The sequence below is a fragment of the Arachis hypogaea genome, chromosome 17 (assembly GCF_003086295.3).
Source record: "Arachis hypogaea cultivar Tifrunner chromosome 17, arahy.Tifrunner.gnm2.J5K5, whole genome shotgun sequence".
NCBI lineage: Eukaryota > Viridiplantae > Streptophyta > Magnoliopsida > Fabales > Fabaceae > Arachis > Arachis hypogaea.
This window is the reverse complement of record NC_092052.1, coordinates 41,734,347-41,741,558: the sequence shown is the minus strand read 5'-3', so window position 1 is coordinate 41,741,558 and position 7,212 is coordinate 41,734,347. Positions and strand designations below refer to the sequence as shown.

Here is a 7,212-nt window from a genome sequence, read left to right as displayed (position 1 = left end):
CTTAGCTTTAGAAACTAGGTTATTTTAAGCCATATAAGGCCTTCTACAATTTGCACACAAGGCCAGAACCAAGTGCATAACCCTTAGGTTGCACTTGTGCACTTTCTCATGTAAATCCCCATTGTGAAAGGAGTTGTTGAAATCAAACTGCCTCACTCTCCATCCTTTTGAAATAGCAATAGACAACACTGTGCGTACTGTTGCAGGCTTGGCAACCAGACTAAAAACTTGATCATAATCCAAACCTTGTCGCTGATAAAACCCCTTTGTGACCAACCTCACTTTGTACTTCTAAATTGTCCCGTCTGGCTGTCTTTTGATGCGAAATACCCATCGGCATCCAATTGGTTCAACTATTGGTTACTCTTCAACCAATTTCTATGTCTTGCACGTCATAAGTGCTGCATACTCTTCATCCGTCGCGTCTTTCTCATGTTGAGAGGTTGTTGCTTGGACTACTTGAAAGAACTGAAGATTGATGGTTTAGAAGTTATAATAAATCCTAGTTATAAGTATAGTCTCTAAACCAAGCAATCAACCTTTCTTACAAAAGTTTTGGTTGTCACAAGTAACAAACCCCTAAATAAATTGATAACTGAAGTATTCAAACCTCGGGTCGTATTCTCAAGGAACTGCAGGGAAGTATGTTCTTATTATTGGTTATGAAGATTGTAAATTGGGGTTGTGAAGATGAGGAACAAGTAATTTAAATTGCAATTAAAATAAGTAAAAGACTGTAATTTAAATAAATAACTGTAAAATAAACTTTTGGCAAGGTATGAGAAATTAGAAGTCCTATCCTAGTTATCCTTATCAATGATGATGAAGATTGAATCTTAATTCCACTCAGTTAGTCTTTACTTAAAGTAAAGAAAAGTCAAGTGACTAATTAGTTTGATCTTCAAATCCTAGTTAATCCCTAAGGAAAGATTGGGATTATTGAAGTTCTATTCAATTAGTAAAGATAACGATTATCAATCATGTTTGAGTTTGATAACTCTTGAGTTACTGATTTCTTAACCAAGACCAAAAGGGAAAAGTAAATCTACTGGAATAAAAATGTCTTTAGATTGGAAGCAACAGTAACATGAATAAAAGAAAGCAATAATAAACTGAAATACCTCAAATAACATTAATTAAGAAAATCATATGTAACATGAAAGAGTTCATAAATTAATTGGAAAAAATAAATAAAAGGAACATTGAACCTGTTATTGCAGAAGATGAAATAATCATAAAGTGAAATGAATCCTAATTCTAAATCCTAAGAGAGAGGAGAGAACCTCTCTCTCTAAAAACTACATCTAATCCTAAAATTGTGAATATTGAAAGCATGTTTTTGAATGGATGCATTCTCCCACTTTATAGCCTCTAATCTGTGTTTTTTGAGCCGCAAACTGGGTCGGAAACAGTCCAGAATTCGCTGGTTGCGAATCCAAACACGCTGATTTTTCGTCACTGCGACGCGTCCGTGTGGAGCACGCGTTCACGCCGCCTAGCATCAGAGCAACTATGGCATATTATATATCAAATCGAAGTCCCGGACGTTAGCTTTCCAACGCAACTGAAACCGCATCATTTGGACCTATGTAGCTAAAGTTATAGCTGTTTGAGTGCAAAGAGGTCACGCTGGACAGCTTAGAAATTTCTCCAACTTCTTGTATTCCTTCAACTTTTGCATGCTTCCTTTCCATCCTCTCAGCCATTCCTGCCCTATAATCTCTGAAATCACTTAACACACATTATCAAGGCATCTAATGGTAATAAGAGAGGATTAAACATAGGAAACTTAAGGCCAAAGAAGCATGTTTTCAATCAAAGCACATAATTAGGAAGGCAAATATAAAACCATGCAAATAGTATGAATAAGTGGGTAAAGAGTTGATAAAAACCACTCAATTGAGCACAAGATAAACAATAAAATAGTGGTTTATCACTACTGAAGGAGGTTCAACTTGTGTGAGGTCTAAAACATTACCATAGGATACGTTCGAGTAGGCGGTGTAGTGGGTAGAGTTGTGTGTCCTCTTTCTAGTTGCTCAGCTAACCCTGCATTACTAGAGGAAAACACAGAAGTAGAAGTAGTCATAGAATTATCATCAGTTAGTGGACAATTATGAGCATCATTAATATTGACAGAAGACTCAGGTTGAGTTAAAGGTGTGGAGGATGATGGAGATGGTTGGGAAAGGGATTGTTATGCAGGGTCTGGTATTTGGTCGTGAAAAGTGGCGTCAGAATAAGGACATGTGCTTCATGTATGAGAGGGTTAGTGTTGTTGGAAGTATTGATTGAAGATGTGTCTTGTGTGTTGAGATGGGTTTGTTGGACAATGGTGTGTGCTGAAATGAGTTGCAATGGTACAAAGGTAATGGTTTGAAGGTGTGGGACATTAGATTTCAGTTTTAGAGTTTGATTAAAGAAGAGGTATCGATAAGGAAACTCGAATTCATCAAATAAGACATGTCTAGAAATGTAGAGGTTGCTGGAAGGTGAGAGACATTTGTACCTTTTATGATGAGAGGAGTAGCCTAAAAAGAGACATTTGTGAGTTTTAAAATCAAACTTATTAGTGCATGACCATGATGTGAATCTCAGGGACCACTTTAAAATAATTTTCTTTGTATATAATTATCTTTTTTTTTTGTGTCTAAAAATTTAAAATATATATATATATATATATATATATATGTGGTTGGTCGAGTAATTAATTCACTTTTTTTTAAGCAAGTGTTAAGAGTTTGAATCATTATTTACCTACTCTATCCTGAGAATAGATCCTCTTAACTTCTTCTCTTTTCTCTTGGTCTTACTTATAAAATGTCAATAAAAAATCACATTTTATCCTTTTAAGTGAAAAAAAAAATTAAGAGGATCAATTTCCAACTACCCTATACTTCTTCTAGACAATAGACAAATGAATTATAGTTCCATGAATTATATATCTTTCCTTTTCGGCCACTATACATCAACTTTTGAATACTTGTTGATCGATACGATGGCTAAGTTTTGATTTCGTTGGAGTTCATTTGAGGATACGAAGATACACCCATAATTAAATTTGGTATATAATAATTATACAACCTAAACAACTATCACTCATGTTAGACTTCATAGTTAACTATATTGATATCTTATTGTTCTAAATATATTCAAATTTGAAATAAAAATTCGTCCAATTAGGCAAACAAATTGACTCAACAAATTTAGTCTATTTTGATAGCTCTGATACTTTTTTGATCTGTAACCACTACAACATTTTTTGTCTAAGGTAACCCTTATTCGAAGCAACATTTAACAAAAGTTGCCTTAGATAGAAAAAAATAACATTTTTTATGAGTTGTCTTTGAGTAAGGCAAAGATAACAAAAGTTTTAGCCACCCACAAAAATTGTTGTCTTTGATATCTAAAGCAACACTCAAAACATGTTACAATATAAAACATTTAAGACAACATTTTTAAATAAAAATGCAACATTTCATAAGAATTATCAAAAAAATTGAATAAATAACATTTATAAAATGTTGCCTAAAATTATTCACAGTTAAAAATTATAGAAGAAAACTTTTAATCATCTTCCTACCTATTATTTCCTAATCAAATAACTTAAAAAAAATAAAAAGAAAAGGCATGATTATATTGCTTCAGTTCATCACTTCTTGCTTCATCAGTTTTCACTACAGTAACCCTAACATTTGAAACCAACCCCAAACGGCGTCCACAAACCCTCCACGATCGCGGCTCTCCTCCACGATGACCGCAGCTCTCGATCGCAGTGCTGTCCACCCCCAAACGGCGACGGCGCGGTGCTCCCTTCCACGGCGTTGGCACGTTGCTCTCCTCCAAGGGCGTCGGCGCGTTGCTCTCCTCCACGGGCGTCGGCGCGGTGCTCTCCTCCACGGGCGCTGCTCCACGGCTCCTCCTCCTCCTGTCTTGGCTCCACGTACGCGGTCATCTTCGAGAAACCCCTCTCCTCCTCCTTCTTCCTCTTCTTCCCCTGTCTCGCCTCCTCCTCTTCGCAAACTTTGACAACACTACACGCAGCTGGAACCCCCCTCCTCCTCCTCTACGTATTGGTAAGAAAGCTTTTGAATTATACTATGGAATGAAATTTCTGAATGCATTGATTATGAATGAAGATTGAGATTTTCTAAATTTTAGTATGAAAATAGAATTTCTTAATGCATTGAATCTTAATTTTTAGGGCTTCTTGATAATTCTGATTTAGTGGGTCTTATTAAAATTTTTCATGGTTCTGATTGTTGCTTCTCAGGATTTTTTTAATTTTTCTGCATTTTTTTCTTAGGGGTTTTATTACAATTTTTTTCTGAAATATTATTTGTAAGAGTTCCCAAGTGGGTGTCCCTTCTGATCCTTTCCCCTTTTTCTTGCTCTTAGCATATTCAGAGATAGGCATGAATCATGAGACTTTTGTTTGTTGCAGGTGGAAGGAAAGGAGAAGGGGAAGGAGTTATCGGCTTTGATGCTCGAATATGCTCCATGATTGTGCAACAATTCTGGGTTTGCATTGCTGATTGTCAGGGGATGAAGAAAAAAGATGTTACTCACCGGTGATTTGGTGATATCTGTATATTTAGCATTTTTATCCTTCCCAATCTATGCTGCTATTTCTCGAGGATTTTGAACTATTGAGTTTATAACGTTGTCAAACAAGGTTTATAATTCGGAGGGACAAGGTTTAATTGTTATAGTTAGGAGTACTAAACCTACTTAGGATACTACTGAAAGAAAGTTTTGGCGATCTAATTTTGCTAATTAATTCTTTTTTATTTAGTCCTCTTCTTGATGGAACTTTTCACTTGCATTTTATTCTGTTTTTGGATTTGAAGAGTCAAAGAAAGGCTTTGTACCAATGTCTCCTTAGGATATTATTTTATTTTTATTTATTTGTGATCGCTTTGTTCTGTTTAATGATGGTTCAGGTCTTCATCCTCGGGACATTCGAAGTGTGGATCCGTCTTTATTTTTGACGAATTTGGTACCCTCTTTGCTGGTACAATTTCTTTTGTTTGCATCCTCACTATTTAGTAATACTTCGTGGTGTATGTTTATGCAATCATTCAAGTTTCATGAAGATGTCATGAAGTGCTCTATCCTCCATGATGTTATAATTTGTAAAGTTTACATGGCTTTGCTGCGTTGTCTGCTTTTATCAAATAATCTAGGATGATAGACTTATTGAACTTGCCTTTTATATCAATTAATTTTCAGTTTCTTTGTCTTGAGTTAGGTTCATGAGTATGCGATACTTCTAAATCTGGGCTCCCTTCAAGCAATAGCAATGAAAGATTGTGTACTTATATTTGAATATAATCGGTAATGTCTTAATTCCAAATTATTACATTATGGTTACATCACTGTCATCATTTCATGGATAAAGTTATTTGAGTGGACTAAAGCCAAACTTCTGCCTCTGTTGATATTTATTAGTAAAGGAGGGTAAGCTTTTCTGGAGTCATTGTTGCCCAGGTTGAACCCCAAGAACAGTAACGGAGGGCTATCAATGCCATTTGAACTCGAGGTTTGTCTAAAATTTACTACTTTCATTTAACATACTTACATACATAGTACTGATTACTGAATAGGATAAGGAGATACACCAAAACTGAACGGTTGGAGAAATTTCAGAATTATAGCTCACTAGATCTTTATGGCCATAGTTTTTGAAAAGGTAAAAATAAGTTTCGTACTATTGTGGATGTTTGTGTACACAAAGTATACAGATAGGAGAACCTAACCATTTCTTGGCTTTTCATTAGTGAGTGTCTCTCCTAAGAGTTTTCTTTTGATTTCTTTTATGTTACTGAGGCATCCATTTGTGGTGACACTGTAAACAAGCGGCTGTGAACTGCCATCCATTAAACTATTAGACAAATCACATACATGGAGCCTTTCCCACTAAACTCTAAACAATTTACACCCCACTACAAAATAGATGGAAATCCTCTATTTCATATCCTATATAATCTTCGAGGATTTCTTAGTTTCCTTTTCAGAGGGATATTTAACAAATGTATTCATATTTTTCTCAAACATGTTAATATTTTAAGAATCTGGACCAATCTCCATCGACTCATATACCAAATCATGATTAGGTATATGTGTGCTAAATTGTTGTAACACTTGAGTATACTTGTTATTGTTAAGCTGATGTTTTGACTATATTTTTTTTTGTCGATTTAGATTTGGCTACAACTTGCTTATAGTTGGATGAGGTTTTTTGAAGAGATAAAGGCGATTCTTGGCACAATAGTGAAGCACAAAGACCTTTTGGTTTCAAATGAAAAAATTGGTTTTTTTTTGTTCAAGTTCATCATGAGAAAAACATGTATTTTATTTGCTTATGTTTAATTTTTATTTGACTTGGTAACTTAGCAAGTATATGTTAATTGGTACTTGGAACACCTTTCTATATATATACATGCAATATATATTATTAGCCTATTCTCCCTATATTGAATAAATTAAATTTAAATTTTTAAATATTATTAGTGTGTGCTATATATCCTTCAATTTGTCATTAACAAAGGTAAAAAATATATTGCTTTAGATATATATATATAAAAAAAGAGAATCTAAGAAAAACTCAATAAGGTGTTGCTTTAAGTATTAGAAAAAGATAACTACAAATAAACTTAGATAAGTGTTGCTTTAAGTCTATGAAAAAGGTAACTTAAAAAAATTTGGATAAGTGTTGCTTTATGTATACGAAGAAGGCAATTTAAAAAAACCTAGACAAGTGTTTCTTTAAGTATATGAAAAGGCAACTTAAAAAAACCTGGACAAGTGTTGCTTTATGTATTAGAAAATACAACTTGTAAAATGTGTTGCCATAAAATTTTGTCTAAAGCGTTGTGTTTAGGTCCTCTAAGGCAACCCTTATGAGGAGTTGCTTTTTTTGTAGAAAAGGCAACGCTTTTTGAAGGTTGCCATAAAAAGGGTTCCCTTTGATACACAAAAGCGTTGCCTTAGACCAAAGGTAACGGCCGTATAGCCAACCCCCAAAAAGCGTTGCGTTTTGTCGGAAAGTGTTGCTTTTGATCAAAGGCAACACTTTTCCTTGTTATAGGCAACGTTTTTAAAGGGTTGCGTCAACCCGAATTTGTTGTAGTGAACTATTTTGATATAGTCCAATTGTGCACCGTTATGTTTCAATTAATTACAGTAACTTTTAAAAAAAAAATCTTTTAA

At 34.4% G+C, this 7,212-nt stretch overlaps 1 long non-coding RNA gene across 1 annotated transcript; it reads left to right on the top strand.

Moving 5' to 3' along the window:
- Positions 1-3,573: 3,573 nt before the first annotated feature.
- LOC112765121 (uncharacterized) lies at positions 3,574-6,465 on the top strand. The gene is made up of 6 exons (XR_011875175.1): positions 3,574-4,076; positions 4,445-4,579; positions 4,944-5,014; positions 5,252-5,337; positions 5,452-5,542; positions 6,205-6,465. It is a non-coding gene; the product is annotated as an uncharacterized lncRNA (long non-coding RNA).
- The last annotated feature ends 747 nt before the right edge of the window (positions 6,466-7,212 follow it).